This window comes from Hippopotamus amphibius, chromosome X, assembly GCF_030028045.1.
Source record: "Hippopotamus amphibius kiboko isolate mHipAmp2 chromosome X, mHipAmp2.hap2, whole genome shotgun sequence".
Classification (NCBI taxonomy): domain Eukaryota; kingdom Metazoa; phylum Chordata; class Mammalia; order Artiodactyla; family Hippopotamidae; genus Hippopotamus; species Hippopotamus amphibius.
In genome coordinates this window covers 43,742,736-43,762,335 of record NC_080203.1, presented here as the reverse complement: position 1 = coordinate 43,762,335, position 19,600 = coordinate 43,742,736, and the positions used below count along the sequence as shown (strand labels likewise).

Here is a 19,600-nt window from a genome sequence, read left to right as displayed (position 1 = left end):
GCCTTTGTGTGGTATGGAGAAGCCGGGATGTGGTAAGATCACTTCTGGAATGGGGCCGACTCACCCATTCATTATTCTGGACAAGCAGCAAGTCTCCCTCTGACCCCATTCCTGCTCTGCCTTGCTTTGCCTTTCTCTTCCCTCTCCTTTTCCCACACACAGTCGAAGGCTTTGATTTTTGCTGAATATTATACAAACAAATAAAGCAGCAAAGAAACTTGCCTGTTCTATCTTTAAGGGGCCTTAGGTGACTCCCCACAAAGGGAAGCTGAGGGAGGCCCAGTGTGGGAGACTAGCCAGCTCTATCATTTGTATTCTTCAGGTAAATCTTTAAGCCTCCATGTTTTTTCAGCTATAAAATGCTGTTAGTGACTATTGCTTCCTGAAAACTTTCTAGAATTCATTACACATCCTTGAGAACTAGATGTTTGTGAATTCATTAAGTGTCGGGAAAATTGGTATTTTAAAAGGAAAATGTAGTAGTTCATTTTAGGATATACCCAGGGAACCAGAGAATCCATTGAAATTCACATTTGGCTCTACAGAGCCAGAAAATGGGCTTATAACCTATTTTCTGTTGAAAATGAAATTAGAACTGGAAGTTTAATATAAATAAATTTTGAATGAAGTTGATTTTGAGATTTGGCAAGTACACAGGCTCTGAGGACAAAGAAACCAATGGATTCTATTCTGGTATGTATTTTCCAATTTTGCTATGACAGAGGAGATGCTGTGACATCTCCTCTCACCAGTGGCCCATCTGTAAAATGGGTGCAGTGCCATTTTAACTATAAATATTCTGGGCCAGTATTTTCCAGGAATTTTAATCTCATTTTATAAACAAAGTACGGAGAAGTCAAGTTGAATTTTAATGGACTGACATGCCGTGGTTGTAAATCTGGATTTTGCTGTCTCTGTACCACTTCCCCACATTACACCTCCACCCTCAGCCCTGGACATCTACACAGTCAGTATGGAAAAGCCTAGTCTCCCATCAAAGTCTATACTTGGCAAATGACAGTTAATTGAATCACAGCTTCTGTTGCTTTGGGTTGAATTGCTGTCAGGTTCTCTTTCCAACACACCACTGACCACCTGCTGTCAGCAAGGGAAATGAAATGAGGCAAAGACATACGGAGAAGAAGAGTTTGTAGGGTAGTCAGGAGAAAAATGTGATTATGGAACATGTTCCACAAATTAAGCAATCTATGGAGAGTAATTTGGTTGGTGAAGATCTTCAGAGTGTCATGTCAGCTTCAGAATCTGAGAGCTGCCATCCTAACCTGGCCTATAGTGTTTCATGCAGGAATGGTGGGGGCAGGGGGAAGCCAGTATGGGTGGTGGCCAGACAAGAGGAAAACAAAGCAAAGTGCTTTGCTTACAGAAGTCTCAGAAATACAACCATTGCCAGCTCCACAACTGAAACATGTATCTTCTTAATGGCAGCAACCCAGGAAAAGCCAGGCATCTAAATCTAGTATGAAGATCCAGAGGGAAGGTTGCTTGGAAGTAGTGGGACGGGAAGAAGGGCCCTGGAAATGGGTACCTGCACATAACCATCTCTCTCATTGTGCTTCTTGGCCATAGTTTTTAAGTACCTTTAAGTTTCTGCCTTTGGCTACCTAGCTACTCATCCAGTGGATCCTGGCCTTTACATTCTTTCCTAATCAGTCAGAATGAAAAACTTGACCATAGTATCTATTTCTGGTTAAACTGGAAGAGTATTGACGCATTTTGATTGTGTTAGGAACTTCAAAACTCAAGTTCTCTATTTCTTAAACTGACGTAAGCCAGCCTTCCAAACAAAGGTACAGATACCAACTACGGGAGGTGCTCCTGTTTGACCATCTGTCTATCACAACTCCCTCTCTTCATCCTCAAATATTTTCACCCATTCACCTGGCCTAAAAAGTTTTTCAGAGCACTAAATCTACAGTAGACACTGTACTAGGCATTGGAAATACAAAGTGAATAAGATAGAGTCCCTCTCAATCTATTGGTAGAGTTATAAGCATAAAAAATTGTTGAAATATTAGGTAGGAGTTAAAAAGAGGCATATGAAAAACTATGCCTGGGAGATTGGAGACTGTTCCACAGAGATGATAATGTTTTAGCAGGTTAAAGACAGAGACATGATAGAAAAATATTGTACACAGAGAACAACAAGTGAAAAGGCACAAAGGCATAAAAGTATGTGGCCTGTTTAAGAAACCACAATTACCGAGTACAATGGGGGGACATATGGTATGAGTGGAGAAATGCCATTTATTGAAGCCAAACAGGTAAGCTAGACCAAGCTCATGTAGAATCTCCTAGGATTAGATTAAAAACAAAAATAGATTTCATTCTTAAGTAATAGTGACTATCTGACAATTTTGAACGGAAGAAATCATGTTCAGATTTACATTTTAGGAATATAGTTTTGTGGTATTGTCTGGAAGATGAATTGGATGGCAAACTGAAAATAGACTGGTTAGGAGCTATTGCAGTGATGCCCTTTCAAACTGCTGAAGGGTAGATCTTGAGTGGTTTGTGCATTGGCGGGTAGGGTGGGGGTAAGTTAGCAAGAGATGGTGGAAGAGGAGTAAAGGGCTTGGTTTTAGAGATAGGAGTAGAAATGTCAAAACTTGGTAACTGATTGTATGCGTAGCATGCAGGAGAGGAAGGAGTGGGGGGTTGATATCTAGGTTTCCAATTTTGATGAATGGGTGAATACCATACTTGGAAATTATATGCCTGCCTAAACTATCTGCTCTTTTTCTTTATTCACCTTTCCTTTTTTCAGTATTGGCTGCCCTTCCTCTCTTACCTCAGATAATCTCTTGACAAGAAGTTTTCAAAGAGGTTTGAGAAATCCAGAACACAACACATTGAGGACATCTGAAAACCCACACATCCTGAGAAGTTGTGACTTTGAAGAGTGACCAAAATAATGTTTGCATATATAAGAAATATTTTTAGAGGAGATTTTTAACCGTTTGATTTCTATCTATTCAATATGTAGAAGAGTAAACAAGGAAGTGGGATAAAATTATAGTTAAAAATCTTTCTGTAGGATATAAGGAAGATGGTTTTTAGCTATTCTAGTGAAACAGACTAGAATGAGACACCTGGATGGAAACTATGTAGATCTTCAAGGGGAGATACAATAATCCTGAGACCTAAATAATTTGACAGCAGCCTGAAGGCAGGGGCCTGGATTAGATGATCTCTCCAAGCATCCTTTGTGCAAATGTCCTTCTATTCTACCCCAGGAGTTTCCAGAGGAATTATCTTCCCATTGATCTGGCAGTGTATATGCATTGAGGGAAAGGGTGCAGCAAATACTAGAAATTATCTAATTTGATAACTCTAGAAATGAAGAGAGAGATGAGAGAGGGAGAAAATTGCTTACTTCAATTTTGAAAGTATTTTTTTAATTTTTTTTTAAAATTTATTTTATTATTTAATTTATTTTTGGTTGTGTTGGGTCTTCGTTGCTGCACGCAGGCTTTCTCTAGTTGTGATGTGCAGGGACTACTCTTCATTGCGGTACGCGGGTTTCTTATTGCAGTGGCTTCTCTTGTTGCAGAGCACAGGCTCTAGGCACGTGGGCTTCAGTAGTTGTGGCACATGAGCTCAGTAGTTGTGGCTCGCAGGCTCAGTAGTTGTGGTGCAGGGCCTTAGTTGCTCCACAGCATGTGGGATCTTCCCGGCCCAGGGATCGAACCCATGTCCCCTGCATTGGCAGGTGGATTCTTAACCACTGTGCCATCAGGGAAGCCCCTTGAAAGTATTTTTGAAGTGGAATCTTTAAAGCCAGCTCATGTTAGGGGGGAAAATGCACCTAAGATCCAGACCTTAAAACATACTAGCTATCCAAGACAAAGTAGGGGATTGAGTAGAGTTGTACAGATAGAGAGATGAAAAACAATGAATCAAACACTTCACTAAGCATGAAACCAGAGCAGAACACTCCCTGAAGGCTAAAGCTGTAGATTTATGGGGAAAGTAGCTTAGATATGAGGTCCATGGGACTATGAAAGGCATGAGCATTATCCACACTCTGACACACAGGCAGGGAACATTCATACACAAACAGTGCACATATGTAAACCATGGTTCTAGCAGAAAATCAGAGTAATTTATTTTAAGGATTAGAGATGAGCCATAATTGTGCCAAGAATATAAGAGGACCAGTGGACTTCCAGATAAATAACATAGTGTCTTAGCAAAGGTATAGATCTCTGAGTAATAGGTTATCTTTTTTCCCTTTCTTCTTAAGAGTTCATTTACATTTGAATCATTAATTCCATTGCAAAGGATTATGTCATTATGAATTATTTGGTATCTTCTACTATACCATTATTTGTGGGTGAATCTGGAAGACTGATATATAAAATCTCATTTGTCAATTTGTCTTGGATTTTCTCAGCCTGAAAAGTTTTACAGACTTTGTTAAATATAACATTATTGATGCATTAGAAATTTCATACTTTTTCCCCAGGGAACTTTTGCTAAATATCTATAGCATTTGGCATTTATCCAGGGATTTGTGGAGCGTTTTCTTAAAAGGAAGATAAAGTCCTTAAAAAGAAAAAAATCAGAAATTTGCCCTTATGGAGTCACTTCTCTTTAGTACTTTCACTCATTTGTTAGATTTTTACAAAGGGTACCCTCTGCTACCAGGAACTCTGTGTATGTGTGTGTGTGTGTGTGTGTGTGTGTGTGTGGGTGGGTGTGTGTGTAAGAGAGACAGGGAGAGAGTCAGAGTCAGAGACACAGAGAAACAGCCAAAGACAAAAATTAAAATAAAAACCATAAACACAGTAGTCACCACATTGTTTTATGTTATTGCTGCCTGCTCAGAAAGAACAATCTTGCTCAAGAAGATGAATCATGAGTGGTGATACATGCCTTCCTTCTTTAAGCAGCATCCCCTATAACCCTAACTTTGGTTTGTTGACATTCTTAGACACTCCTTAATGTGCCATTTAGCATTGATTTATTAAGAAGAAAAATAGGTATATTAGTTATATCTCACTAAAGCTGTTGTTTAAAAACATAAAATCAGAATATAGTTAAAATCCCTTTACTTGAACATTCTTATTAGAATCTTATGATACCTTTTGAGGTGAGTCAAAACACCCTTGGTGCAGGTGACGGAAAAAAGGAGAGGTATCATTAAACTCAGGTTAGGCTGTCCTGGCATAGTATGTGACTGACATGTATTTGAGAAAACATTTAGACATCCTTGAAGTTTAGCATATTTGAAACACTAATGGTTATTTGGCTCCTTCAGAGAAGCAACAAGGGAATTTTTGGTTACCGCCTTGTTAGACTCCTAACCTCTTTCCCTACACATGTCAGTCCAGGAACTATCAACTGGGTGAATTTCAGTTAAGGCCATTTTAATTGCAGCAATTCATTCAGTTAATACTTTCCATTTCAGCATTGCATGGTATGCTGGCTTTTAAAAAAAGAATCTATCTGTATGTGAGAGTGGTTGCAACCTTTGTTAAATGTATAAAATAATTGGCATTGCATCCAGCCCTCTCTCAACACAGACCCTGATCTCTGGAGTATGCCACTCACCCCAGGGCTACATTGGCAGCATTTTAATTTTTTATACAGAGTTAAATCCCATACCATTTCAAGTAAGTAGTTGTGTATATACTTTTCATAAGTAGTAATTTATTGCTGAATGGTTGCTGTTATTTGATTGCCATTCCGAATTCCCACAAATTGAGATTTTACACTCTGTCTACAGAAGAAGCATTCATGCCCATATTTTTAGATAAAATAATTCATCATAAAATTATGTATAATTAAAAATTATATTTGATTAATAACTTATACTTTTCATTTTCTATTACCTCTTTGATCCTCACAACAAACCAGTGTGGAAAATGATGAAGCCCATTGAGTTTAAAAGCTGTAGCTCACATATCTAACAATATAACTAAATCTGAAATTCTGGTCACATTATTTACAGTCTTATACTCTGTGGCAGTCAGTAAGGCTGTCAGAAATATTTCAGTCCTTCTAGCCATATGGTAGGAATGCACTTTCCTGCCCAGCTGAAATTAGGTGTGGCCAACATGACTTACTTTGGTCATTGAAATGTGAGCAGAAGTGACACATGTCATTTCTTGGTGGAAGCATTTAATTGCCAGTGCTTAGCTTCAGCCTTTCAATTATCTGTCTTTGCTGATTGTGGAAGTGCTTTTTAAGATGGATCCTCCATCAGTCTGGGTCGTTTAATGATTACCTTGGACAGAGCCTCCACCCCATCAACCTACATTGTACATGAAACCTAAATAAGAAATAAAGTTTTGCTGTTTTAAGATAATGATATTTGGATGATTGTTTGTTTTTGAGGCATGACTTATTTTATCCTGACTTAAAGATATAATTTTTCAGTGGAAATGACCAGTATATTCTCACTTAAGTATATCTTCATAACAGCTTCATATCTGTTGAAACTTGCTTCTTTGGGGCCAGCAATATTTTTGCACAGCTACATTAGCAACATTTTATAACCACTCTCAGGTTAAAGAATTTCGGATTTGGTAGGCATACTGGAATGAGAGTCAATGCCCTATTGTTTTTAAGTGTAATGATGATAGATTAATCACAGATTAAGAACTTAAAGGAATTTCATGAGTCCAGCAATTCTATCTCCCACTTTCAAGCTGTTGAGCACTTTCTCTTTTTCCATTATACATACTTTGCATCAACAAGGAAGATATTTGACATGAAAGGGGAAGACTATGAATAGTAGAGAAGAACATGGCAGCAATCACAATACCATGAACTTGGAAACTTTTTGCCCTATTGAGCTGAAGTGCACTTCAGATATTATCTATGAAAGAGGAAAAAGGAAGAGAATGTATAGGAACTGAGGAGGAAGGATAGTTATCTTTAGCATCACTTTGAACCAATATTCCCTTCTGTCAAGATAGAAGTAGATTTCTCTGAATATAATGGATCATTTTTGAGAGTGCAGATGTTAGATGTTGTTTCCACAGCATTAAAAAAAATTAACAGTCAACTTCCTGAAGCCATAATTCAGGCTTAAATATAGCTTTCCTCTCACCATGTTCAAAATCCCATTCTCTTTCCTTGATTGAACTTACCAAGTCACTCACAAGGAAAAATGATGTAGAGTTTATAGACTCTTAGAATCGTAACTTTTATAAGTGGAAGAAGCCTTAGAGATGATGTGGTTCAACTCTCTCTCTTATATATGAGGAAACTGAGACCCAGAAAAAAGAGACTTGGCTCACTTCATACACAGCTATCTACATTTCCTGGATATATACATATGACTGTCAGGATTTATAATATATATATAATGAAATCGTAAGCATATCTAACTGTTCTGTATACAATTTTGGTAGCCTGAGACATAAACTAGATCCTCTGTGTATTGGTAAATGATGGTATCAATGGTGATGGTCATGATGATGATGGTAAGTCATTCGAATTAGTTGTATAAGAAGTGCTGCTGTAACAACAACAACAAAACAACTAAATACCCACTGTCTTAACCACGATTGAAGTGGTTTGTTTGTTTTCTCCTTCACATGTAAGTAGTCCAGGGCTGATGTGGTAGATCAGCCCTGGATCTACCAGGGTCCAGGCTCCTTCTCTCTTTTCTCTTGTGACTCCACTATCCTCTGTTGCCCTCATCTACAAGGTCAAAGATGATTATCTCAATACTATGGTCATAGTGGGTAATAATTGCTTCATGATGTGTTATTCCTTTTGATAACACTTTATTTCTACTTGATTTATTCTTAAAGAGCATTGTCTTAATTCAAATGGAATTTTGCCTAGAATAATTAAAACACTAAGCTTAACAGATTTTTCTCTGGAAAGGAGAACACTAAAAGAGGACATGATAGTACATGTTTACTAATGCTTGATAATTTGACAATATGGTAAGCAAGACTTGGGGGAGGCTCACAAGAACTAGACCACAGAAGATAACTACCCACTCTGCTTACATATAGGACTAAACCCTTGCTTTACCCCAAATTTTCCCTCTTCTACTAAGGAGGAAATTACCATAGCTTTCCTTAATTATCAGTCCCTTGGTCAAACTTCAAAATCAGATTTTTAAAACTTTACCTAGAAATTAATACATCCCAATTATTTCTAATTTCACTTTTCCTTCAGAGTAAGGACACACAGTGTGCATGCCCAGTGATATAATCGGTCATAGGAGCATTTGGTGACATCAGTCTTTCCCTAACATGCCCAATATTTATCAGACTAGACTTCCCACTACTCTGGAGGCACAAACATGTACAAATGAGAAGTGATTTACAAGAAATTTTAGCATTAGGAAAAAGTAAAATGAACCACAAGGATAAGTTAATATGTCAAATAATTCTTAGAATACTGTTTATTTTCCAAGTGAAAACGTACACTTATGGAATACTTAGGAAAGTTTAAGTTTGTATTATGGCCTGGAATATAGTTCATGGATGGAAATTAATTACTTTTTTGCCCTAGATTTCTCTGAGGTTAATGTGTCTTAACTACAGGTGTACCTTGTTTTAAGTAAACCTAACACTTGAAAATCGCAATTGGCACAAAAATCAAAATTAGTTTTTAGCTCTATAAAAGGATTCAAGATAGGATATCTTTATATATGGTCCTCTAGTTCTAGAGTCAGCAAACTATGACCCAAGGACCAAATTTTACCAGCTCTTATTTTTGTAAATAAACATTTACTAGGACACAGTCATGCCCATTCATTAAGTTTAGGGATTTTTTATGGCTGTTTTTACACACACTACATCAGCAAAGTTGTTGCAACAGAAACTCTGACTGGCAAAGCATGAATTATTTACTATTTGGCCCTTTACAGAAAAAGCTTGATAACTCCTACTCTAGGGTATTCAAATTAATCTAGTGTTATTCAAATTGTACGAATGTGATTTATTTGGAGGAATTAAACATATTTTGATATGGCTGGAGAAAAGTGCATATGTACAAAAGTGATAGAGATAAAGCTAGTGGAGTGGAAAGAGGTCATGAAGAACTTTGTGTATTTAGGTAAAGAGTTTAAACTTTATCCTGAAAATAGTGGTAAACCATGGAAGGCATTTATTTTAGTGGACTGACATGATTTGGAACGAAATCAATTACGAAAGTATTGTTAACCAGTCAAAAAATGATGAATACTTGAATTTATGTGGTAAAGAATGAAGTCCAAATGAAGTTGAAGGAAACAGATGCTAGTGTTACTAACAAGACAGAAGCAATGTGATTTTGTGAATGGGTGAATGGATGTTAGTAGTAAGGAAAAGGGAGGAATGTGGGATGACTTACAGTTTACTGACTTACAAAACTACATGCATGTTAATACCATAGGATGGAGGAAAATTTCAGGGAAATAAAATGAGTTTGACTTTGTACATGTTGAATATTATATGCTTATGAGACTTCCAGGTGGAAATAGTCTTTAAGCAAGTTGCAACATGAGTCTGGAACACAATTAAGAGTTCTGAGATACAGACTCAAAGTCATCAGATATAACTGGAAATATAGGTCATGGTTTGGAATAAATCATTCAAAGAAATCTACAGAGTAAAAACAGAATCTGGGGTAACACCAGTATCTAAATGATTATGGAGGAAGCCTATGAAGAAGAATGGAAAGACCATGAAGGACGTTGAGAATGAGCTTGCAATTGGTAAGGAGAGAAATAAAAGGAATATCATGAAAGCCACGAGAAAATGAAAATTTAAGAGAGAATGTCAAATACCTAATAGAGATCAAGTAATCAAGTAATACCATGGCAGAAGATTATTCATTGGGTTTTTAAATATGGAGGTCACTGGTGACCATAGTGAAAGTAGTGACTGGGAAGGAAGGAAAAAGAAGCAGTTAATGTAAGCTAATCTTTCAAGCAATTTTTCTGTAGAATACTGGAGAAGCCGGTAACTAGAAGGATTCTTAAATCAAGGAAGTGTGTCTTGAGGACGGGAAAGCCTTGAGTGCATTTATTATGCTGTGGGGATGGAGTTTCCAGAGAGGAGGGAGAAGATACAAGAAATGTCCACTGGATCTGCAGGCTACCTTGCCAAGCAAGGTCTGTACATGACAGTTCCATCTTCTAGTTCCTTAGGTCACTGTCATACAGGCTAATCAAAAAAAGAGCTGACATTTAAACTTTGGATGATAATCACAAGTCTCAAAATATGATTCATAGCTCAATGACACTTGCTTTCTCAGATTTTTCTTTAGTAGGATCAACTAAGAGGAACATGTTTTAATTCCTTTTTCTATCAGGCAGGAATCACTGGAAGCTCCAGAAGGAGGCTAGAGAGTAAGTTGGGTGTGTGGATTGTTGACTGGTCCCTTTGCTGTCATAGTACATGAATGTGCAATCAGCTCTATGTTAATACTGTGTTTAAAGAAGTAAAATAGTAGTGTTAAGTATACTTGGGAGAAACCTGAGCTCGCTCTGCTCTGTGGTAAATGGTACATTTTTGTGAGACTGCAGCAGTGTACATTGCTGGATGTGTGGTGGGAAAAAGAAGCATTCAATACAACATGCTAATAGGTACAATTTATTAAAACATCCCCTGAATCTTACAGACATTAACCAAATCACTTATTGGTGCAAAATTAGAATTGAAGATACAAAAGTTAATGAGGGATCAGTCTAGCGTTACTAAGCCTTCTGAATATATGTGCCAAGTTCCAGTAGGTCAGTAGGCCAGCAGGATACAGTGTGTTCATGCTCTATATGCAGACTCCAGAAGTCACCTTGGAGGTATTCAGAAAGCTTAGCCCAGTCATTTCTTTGGAGGAACTTATGTTCTGTTAGGACACTGAGACATAGTTATGTGATAGAATACTTATGTGCAACACCTACATGACCTTATTACCTTGTTAGTGTTATGTAGACTTAATGGGGGAAACTGCAAAATGTCCCAGAAGTAGCAGATGCCATTAGAGTATTGTAGTGAGTAATATAAACCAGCTATATGATTAATTATTTTAGAAAAGTCAATTACCAAAAATTCATTTATTCAACAAAATTTCATCAAGTATCAATACCTACTATGGGCAAAGGATTTCTTTGATAATGGAGATGAAGACTGAAAAATCCCATCATCTTTTTTGATGGGCCTATGTAACATTAGCTAACATTAGTGGAAAGTTACTTCTACAAAAATTGCAAAAAAAAAAAGGATGCTTAAACTTACTTTAATATTCCCGTTGAATATTGCTGGAGCAATCTGTGAAAGGTTGAGCCAGAGAATTTCTTCCCTATAACTCTGAAGCCACATCTTTGCCCTCATGCTAAATGCTAATGGCACTAACACAGTGAAACATGATTTACGAAAATCTATGTATGTTTTGTCACCTTAACTAGGTTTTAGTTGTATCAAAGGTAGTATATCTCTTCTGCTTCCCTTTTCCTCCCATATAGTAGGCACTAGGTACATACTATTGTGATTGATTTGATTGATTTTTTAAAAAATATTAAATATCTCTCTCCTCAGCTAAAATTAAGGCACATTTTCCAGACTACACTCATCCATGAGAAAGCATGTACTCACCCCCTACCTCCACCCATAACTCTATATTGAAGAAGATTAAAGTGCCAGACTGTAATATTTTCCCCTCTGCTGACCACACTTTTCTACTCCCCCAACCAAACCCCATCTCTTTTTCCATTCTGTGGTAAGACCTAGGATGCAGTCATAAATGTGGTTTCCATTGCTCTGAAGTTATGTCAGCCTTTTAGAGTTCAAGATGTTTCCAGTTGTAGGAAAATTTTCACTTTCTTTGTACAAGTCTTACTTTATAATCATGTGTAACAGCAGAAAAGCTGTAAGTACTTTTGACCAGCTTCCATGAATATGCTTGTAGATTAGTAAATATATATGATTGTCTCACACTGCGGTTAGGTCCTGAAGCAAACTATTTTTCAAGGGAGGAGTAGCCTACTATGTTTAAGGTTAAGTGGTATGTCAAACATTGGGGTTATATAAGACATAGACCATACCTGCTAAGCTTGGTTTGATATTTTATTATGTACATTTGACATTTTTCCTACAAGTACCTTTAATTATGTTTTGAATCACTTTAAATCACAGTGACTAATACGTTTTCTGAAGTAATACAGTCTGCATCACTGGAATTGGAATATTTCCTTTTTAGTTTAACCTTCCAAATACCAAAGGTAAGGAGACAGAGAAGCCAAGAAAACCCTGATGCAAGTGTTATTGGGACACAGTGTGGGGTGAGATACTTTCAAAGCTGTTGGCCCTTGAAAGTACACCACTAATAATTACAAAGGGTACCGAAGCCAAACTCTACTCCCAATACTTTTCAGACAAATTCATCCTGTTCCTATCACTAGGAGACACTGAAAGTCTATCAGTGATTTCTAAGGTCTGTATAATGGACCCTTTCTTTAACGACTTCCCAGAGCTGTGTGATCAATAAATGTTTGTTGAATAAATGAATAATGAGTCTGTGTTGCTCTTAAGGTCCAGGTTGTAGGGCTGCATTGTAATTAAGATCTATTTTATATTGAGAGCTATCTGCTTCTTCAGAAATTGAATCCCACTGCATAGACTCCAGATAGTGTAGTATCCCAGCCCTCTCCCCTCAGGAATAATGTTAGAAGTAGACTCTCAATATTTTCCAACTACATGACTTTTGCTTGACTTGCAGGTCTTGAGGATAAGCTTTCCACTGGGAGAAAAAAGTTCTACTGGCTAGTTACATTTACACTTGGCTTTTGGGAATATTGGTGCTAAAATAGAGTAATTGTTTTTCCTCCAATTAACTTTTCATGTGTATCTTGTCATACTAATGACTTTAGCTTCACTTTCATGGGAAAAAAGTACAAACCCTATGGTGATTTTTCTTTTTTTTTAAGATAATTTTATTGAACCAGTTCATGTTCTTCATATAATTTAATCCTCACAACACCTCCACTTAGACAAGGAAAGTGGCTTCTTTTTTTGTTAATTTATTTTTGGCTGCGTTGGGTCTTCGTAGCTGCACGTGGACTTTCTCTAGTTGTGGTGAGTGGGGACTAGTTCTTCATAATTAATCTGTAAAGTGTGTGTTAATACTCCACTTAATAGATGAGGAGCTAAGGCTCAAAGAGGAACATTAATTTGCTTAAGATCACATAAATATGAAGATATGAAAGCCAATACTCAATTCTACTCTAACTGGCTGTTATTATCCATTAGTCCATATTGCCTCAGATCATCAATAGGTTGGTAATAATGCTGCAAATCAAAAAATTGGATACCCTTCCTAATCCCAAAATAAATTATTTGGGATGGTCGTAGTGTCCTGACAGACCATTACCTTGATAGCTAAGAGACCAAGATAGTCTTCGAAGCCCAGGTCTTATTCTTTTTCCTTACCTGTATTGTATTCTCTCTCTCTCTCTCTCTCTCTCTCTTTCTCTCTCTCTGACACTGTAATGAAGATTGCTTGTACAGCTTATTTGCTGCAAGTAAATTGTTCAGATAAAACCAACTTTGCACACCACACTTCACAGATATGTGTTGGTAAATAAATCTATTATATTATTAAGACTATTCAATGGAGCATTGTTGAGAAATCATGTTATGTGCTTTCCTGCCCCAAGTTCATATTTGTATCCTGTGAAATCAGGCTAAAATAACCCAAACCGGAAAAGAGCTTTTAAATAGGCAGGCTCAGTTATATAGAGAGAAATAAAACTGGAGAAGGATATTCCTAGGTAATCTTTATGCCTTGGTGCTGGTGGGAGGAGGATGGCTAAGAATTAATATTAAGTGAGCCTCGTGTTTTTGGCATACTCTGGCAAAGGCCACTTTCTTTGTATCCACCAGCTGAATAACTGTACAGCTGCCAGTAGTATGTATCCCCCATTTCCCCTAACAAGGGGCCTAGGGCAATCACCTGGACTCACCCACTCTAGGGACAACTGGAGATTCTGCTCATGTAGGACCTTTGAGAACAGTAGCAGAATAGCATGAATTCTGAGAGAGAAGAGCCAGCAGCCAGACAGATTTCATAACGTAGGTAACCTAAAGGTTGCTGGATAGGGCAGGGAAACAAATTTGTCAAACCAAAACATTATGAAGCCAAGATTTTGAAGCTCTACCAGGAAAGGCTTCTCAGAGAGTAAGGCAGAGAAATATCCCTAGGATAAACCCTTAAAGGGAAAGGGTTTGTCAGCCCTTTTGATTGTTTAGAATGAATTCTGCTAAGCCTAATGAGACCCATTTTGTACAACTTAAAGCATTTTATGGAAATTTTAAAAATAAATTTCAAAAATATCTTAAATTTCCATGATGCTAAGAGGGAGAAGAGTAATATAATTTAAAAGGGGGGAGAGGAGAGAGATAATCTTAAATCACTAACATTTGGTTCAGAAATGCATTCTGGGAATTTTTTTTCTTTTGTGGACTCACCTTAGCTTTTGTTCAGACTATTATCTAAAGTAGTTGAAAGTCCCTGGACCCACCAACTGGCATAGAATAGGGAACGAAGAAGCAAAAGCTTAACCTAGAATCTGGGATGTACCATCTGTTATAGAAGAGATTAACTATGCAAAATTAATCTGGACTTGACAGTACTGCTATCATCATGCAATTTCTCTTTCCATAGCCAAAAAGTAACATTTAAAATTTGATTTGTTTCTGTACTTTCAAAATGTTGACAGTTTTTTATTTGCTGATTATAAAAGTTACAAATGTTCATTATAGAAAATTTGGAAAGTATAGGAATAATAAAGAAAATAATGGTCTATAATCCCACCATTTGAAGATAATTGCTTTTAATATTTCAGTATATTTCTGGCCAGTTTTCATATAAAATTATAAATATAGAGAAATTATGAACTTGAGATCTAACTATATTTAAGTTTTTATCCCTCTTTTATTTAATATTTTATTATGAACGTTCCCATGTAGTTAAATATTCTTCACAAGCAAATTGAATTGTGTTATGATTTTTTTTTACCGCTTGGATATACCATAATTTATTTAATCATACTACTCTTCTTGAACATTTAGGCTGTGTCCAATTTTTCACCAGTATAGTGAATATTATTGTTAATAATTTTTAAATTATTGTCTATGCTTATTTTCTTGAGATAGGGTCCTAGATATGGAGATTATTATATCAAAGAGAATACATATTTTTGAGGCTCTTTAACTATGATTAACATAAACTGCTTTCCAGAAATATTGTATATATTTACAACCATACTCGCAGTATATATGTGTCCATTTTGCCATACCCTCAAAGGTCTAGAATACACAAATACATGTATATTTTATGTAGGAAAATAGTATTTCAATTACTAGTATTTGTATTACTTTCGAGTTAGGTTTTCAGTTTATAAGCTGTTTGTAGTTTTTCTTGAGTTATCTATTCATGTACTTTGGCAAATTTTTACTTGGATGTTAATCTTTTTATCTATCTATCTATCTACATATGTATACATATATTCCTATATATATCAAAGATATAAACCCTTCATCTGCCATATTTGCTTCAAATTTTGTCCCAGTTTCTTTGAGGAATAATTTAAATAAAATAAAATTAACCAGTTTTGAGTGTACAGTTTAATGAGTTTTGGTAATGGTCAATTGTGTAACCATCACAACAAACAAGACATAGGATATTTCCATCACCCCCAAAATTCCCTTGTTCCAATTTACAGTCAACCGCCCCACCCGTCTAGCCCCAGGCAACCAGTGACCTGCTTTATAGTATTATAGTTTTGCCTTTTCTAGAATTTCATAAAAATGAGAGTATACAGTAAAATGGTATTTTGTGTGCGGCATGTTTCACTTAGCATAATTCTTTTGAGATTATCCATGCTATTATATGTATTGGTAGTTCCAACCATTTTTTATTGCATGGATATACCACAATTGTTTATGCATTCCCTAGTTACTGGACATCTGAGTTTTTCCTAGTTTGGGGCTATTATGAAAAAGAGCTGCTATGAGCATTCTTTGTGAGGACATATGTTTTTACTGCCCTTGAATACAATTACTTGTCCATACAGTAAGTGTAAGTTTGAAAGAAACAACCAAACTGTTTTCTAAAGTCCTGTGCTCTCTTGTATTCTCTCAAGCATTCCAGTTGCCGCACATCCTTGTTAACATATGGTATTGTCAATGTTTTTAATTTTAGCCATTCTACTGCATGTGAAGTAGCATCTCAATGTGATGTTAATTTGCGTTTTCTTAATGACTAATAATGATATTTTTCATGTACTTATTTGTCACTCATATATCATCTTCCTTTTAATTGAAGTGCAGTTGATTTACAATATTAGTTTTAGGTGTACAGCATAGTGATCTAATATTTTTATAGATTATACTTATTAAAGTTATAAAATATTGGCTATATTTCCTGTACTGTACGATATATACTTATAGCTTATTTATTTTATGTGTAGTAGTTTGTGCCTCTTAATCCCCTACCCCTGTCTTGCCCCTCCCCCAATCCCTTTCCCCACTGGCAACCACTCTCTATATCTGTGAATCTGTTTCCCTTTTGTTATATTTACTAGTTTGTTTTACTTTTTAGATTCCATATATAAATGATAATGTATAGTATTTGTCTTTCTCTGTCTGATTGATTTCACTAAGCATAATGCCCTCCCAGCACATCCATGTTGCTACAAATGACAAAATTTCATTCTTTGTTATGGCTGAGTAATATTCCATTGTGTGTGTGTATGTTTGTGTGTGTGTATGTGCCCGCGTGTGTGCACATCTTTATCCATTCGTGTGTTGATGGTCACTTATGTTGTTTCCATATCTTGGCTATTATAAATAATGCTGCTATGAACATTGGGGTACATGTATCTTTTCAAATTCATATTTTTGTTTTCTTTGGATATATACCCAGGAATGGAATTGCTGAATCATATGATATTTCTATTTTTAGTTTTTTGAGGAACATTTATACTGTATTCCTTAGTGGCTGCTGCAATTTACATTCCCACCAACAGTGTACTAGGATTCTCTTTTCTCCACATTCTCACCAACATTTGTTATTTGTAGACTTTTCGATGGTAGCCATTCTGACAGATGTGAGGTGGTATCTCATTTTGGTTTTGATTTGCATTTCTCTGATGATTAGTGATGTTGAGCCATCTTTTCACGTGCCTGTTTGCCATCTGCATATCTTCTTTGGAAAAATGTCTATTCAGGTTTTCTGCCCATTTTTCGATTAGGATTGTTTGCTTTTTTTGATATAAGTTTTTTGAACCATATATCATCTTTGGTGAAATATGTATTCAGATATTTTGCCCATTTTTTTTTTAAATCAGGGAACTTGCCTTCTTATTGTTGAGTTGTAAGAGTTCTTTACATATTTGAGGCCCACACTATCAGATATTTTGCAAATCTTCTCTTCTAGTCTGGGACTTACCTTTCATTTCCTTAATAGTAAAATATAAGGAGCAAAAGTTTTATATTTCGATAAAAGACAATTCATTTTTTTTAAATTTCAGAGTTCATGTTTTTTCATGTCACATTTAAGATACAAGGGTGAGTCAAAAATTATCCACACTCCAGTTGTATTATTATAATAATTTTTTTTTTACTTAGTCAATGTTTATTATTTTCTTTATCTGAAAAATCTTCATAGAAATTTTGGTTTGGTTTATTAACTCTCAGTAGCCCGTTCCTGAGCTCTAAGGAAGCTTGCCTTCTTCTGAGCTACCTGATCTTTCTTCTGGGCAAGTGACATTTTGGGACAGTTCCACCTCTTTTTAACTTCTTTCTTAGGCTTCTCCTCGTACACTGGATTCTCTCATATTGCAGCATAAGCTTTCTTATACATCTCCTCCATCATGTCTGGAGTTACATTGTTCTTTATGTATTGAGAGAATTGTTTTTTTGTAAGCATCTTCATCTTCTTCAATCAGGTAATGCATATAATCTGCAACATTCTGCCCCATGATGTGCTTTCAGTATACCTCAGCATTGAATTCGTTGCTTTCTGAATCATAACCAGGGAACCCTTTGGTACTGTGAGGGATAGACAAGCCTCTATCGCCAGCTCCTTCAGGGCCCCAAAACCTTTATTCCCAGTAGTAGTCCTGGCAAGCCCTGCATCCAAGTAACAGGTGAAGGTACCAGGTTGACCATCAATGCTTTCCACATTGTATTCATCTCCAGTCACCTCGACTTGGCCTTCATAAGTTTTGCCCTTACCAAACCTATTAATAAGCCTATGGGCTAGCAGCAGGCCAGTACAACACACTGCAGCATAGTTTATCAGGCCAACCTTAACACCATACTTTGGGAGTTCATGAGCATAAGCTGCACAAACTATCATATCTCCTTCAATACGGGCATAGGCAATTTGACAAATGATATCTCTGTTGGTTACCCAAACTATCACTCTGTATTTGGGTGTATTGTACTTATTTTTATCTTGGATTACCAATCGTTTCCAAGCATAGTAGTCAGTTTTGCCCTCTTGCCGTCTTCTAAATTTCACTTGATATCTTTTGAAGTAGGCATTATTCTTGACAACTTTAACAAACCCCATCCTGTGGAAGAGAGGACTTAGCCACCACTGAGCTGCCTGCACTCTGGTTATATTAAAACTTCTGTTGGCCACACTGTCTTATTAGCACTTTGCGTTCAAGGCTACTGTCTCCCCAGTCACTGCTGTGCAGGTGTGAACGTGTTACATCAGTTCATTTGTAACTGTGGTGTGAGCAAAAATTGATGCTCCACTTTTGATTTGCAAAAAAAGAAGAGCAGCATGCAGTGATCATTTTTTGTGATCTGAGGGTGTACCTGGTGCCGTTATTTGTCGAAGACTTGGTGCACAGTATGGAGAAAGCGTTTTGACACAAAGAAGTGTGTGAATGGATAGAGAAGTTCAAGGAAGGTTACACAAGTGTTAACAATCAAGAAGGAGCCGGATGCCCGTCCACATCTATGGCTGATGACAACATTGAGCGTACACATGAAATGATTCTATTTTCTGGGATTTTCAAGGGCCAGTATTGGAACATTATCAGGAAAAAGGTTCAACAATCAACATTGCTTGTTACAGTGAGATGCTTATTGAAGAGCTGAAGCCTAAACTTTGGATTAAATGCAAAGGAATGCTATCCAAGGGCATTCTGATCTTGCATGACAATGCGTGTCCACACACTTCTGCCCACACTGTCGACACTCTGTAAAAACTTCATTCTGAGGTGTTAAAGCATCCTCGCTATAGTCCTGATCTTGCTTCATTGGACTTTCACCATTTGGTCCCCTGAAAGCAGCTCTATGAGGATGAAGATTCACTTCTGATGAAGAGGTGATGACGGTGGTACATTCGTGGCTTGCAGCTCAGCCCAAAATATTCTTTAATGAGGGAATACGAAAGCTTGTTGACAGATGGACAAAGTGTATTGGAAAGCAAGGAGATTATGTTGGAAAATGATGTATTTTTCTTTTCTAAAAGTTAATTAAATTCTACAGCCAGAATGCGGATAATTTTTGACTCACTCTCGTATATTTGCCTAATCCAAGGTTACTTGGTTTCTTTCAGAAGTTCTATAGTTTCAGTTCTTACATTTAGATATAAGATCCAGCTTGAC

The 19,600-nt window shown here is 36.6% G+C and overlaps 1 protein-coding gene and 1 pseudogene across 1 annotated transcript in view; one reads left to right on the top strand and one right to left on the bottom strand.

Moving 5' to 3' along the window:
* Window positions 1-19,600, top strand: part of IL1RAPL2 (interleukin 1 receptor accessory protein like 2) — a 503,579-nt gene that overhangs the window by 339,843 nt on the left and 144,136 nt on the right. The window lies entirely within an intron of this gene.
* On the bottom strand, window positions 17,655-18,579 carry LOC130841815 (60S ribosomal protein L5-like; annotated as a pseudogene).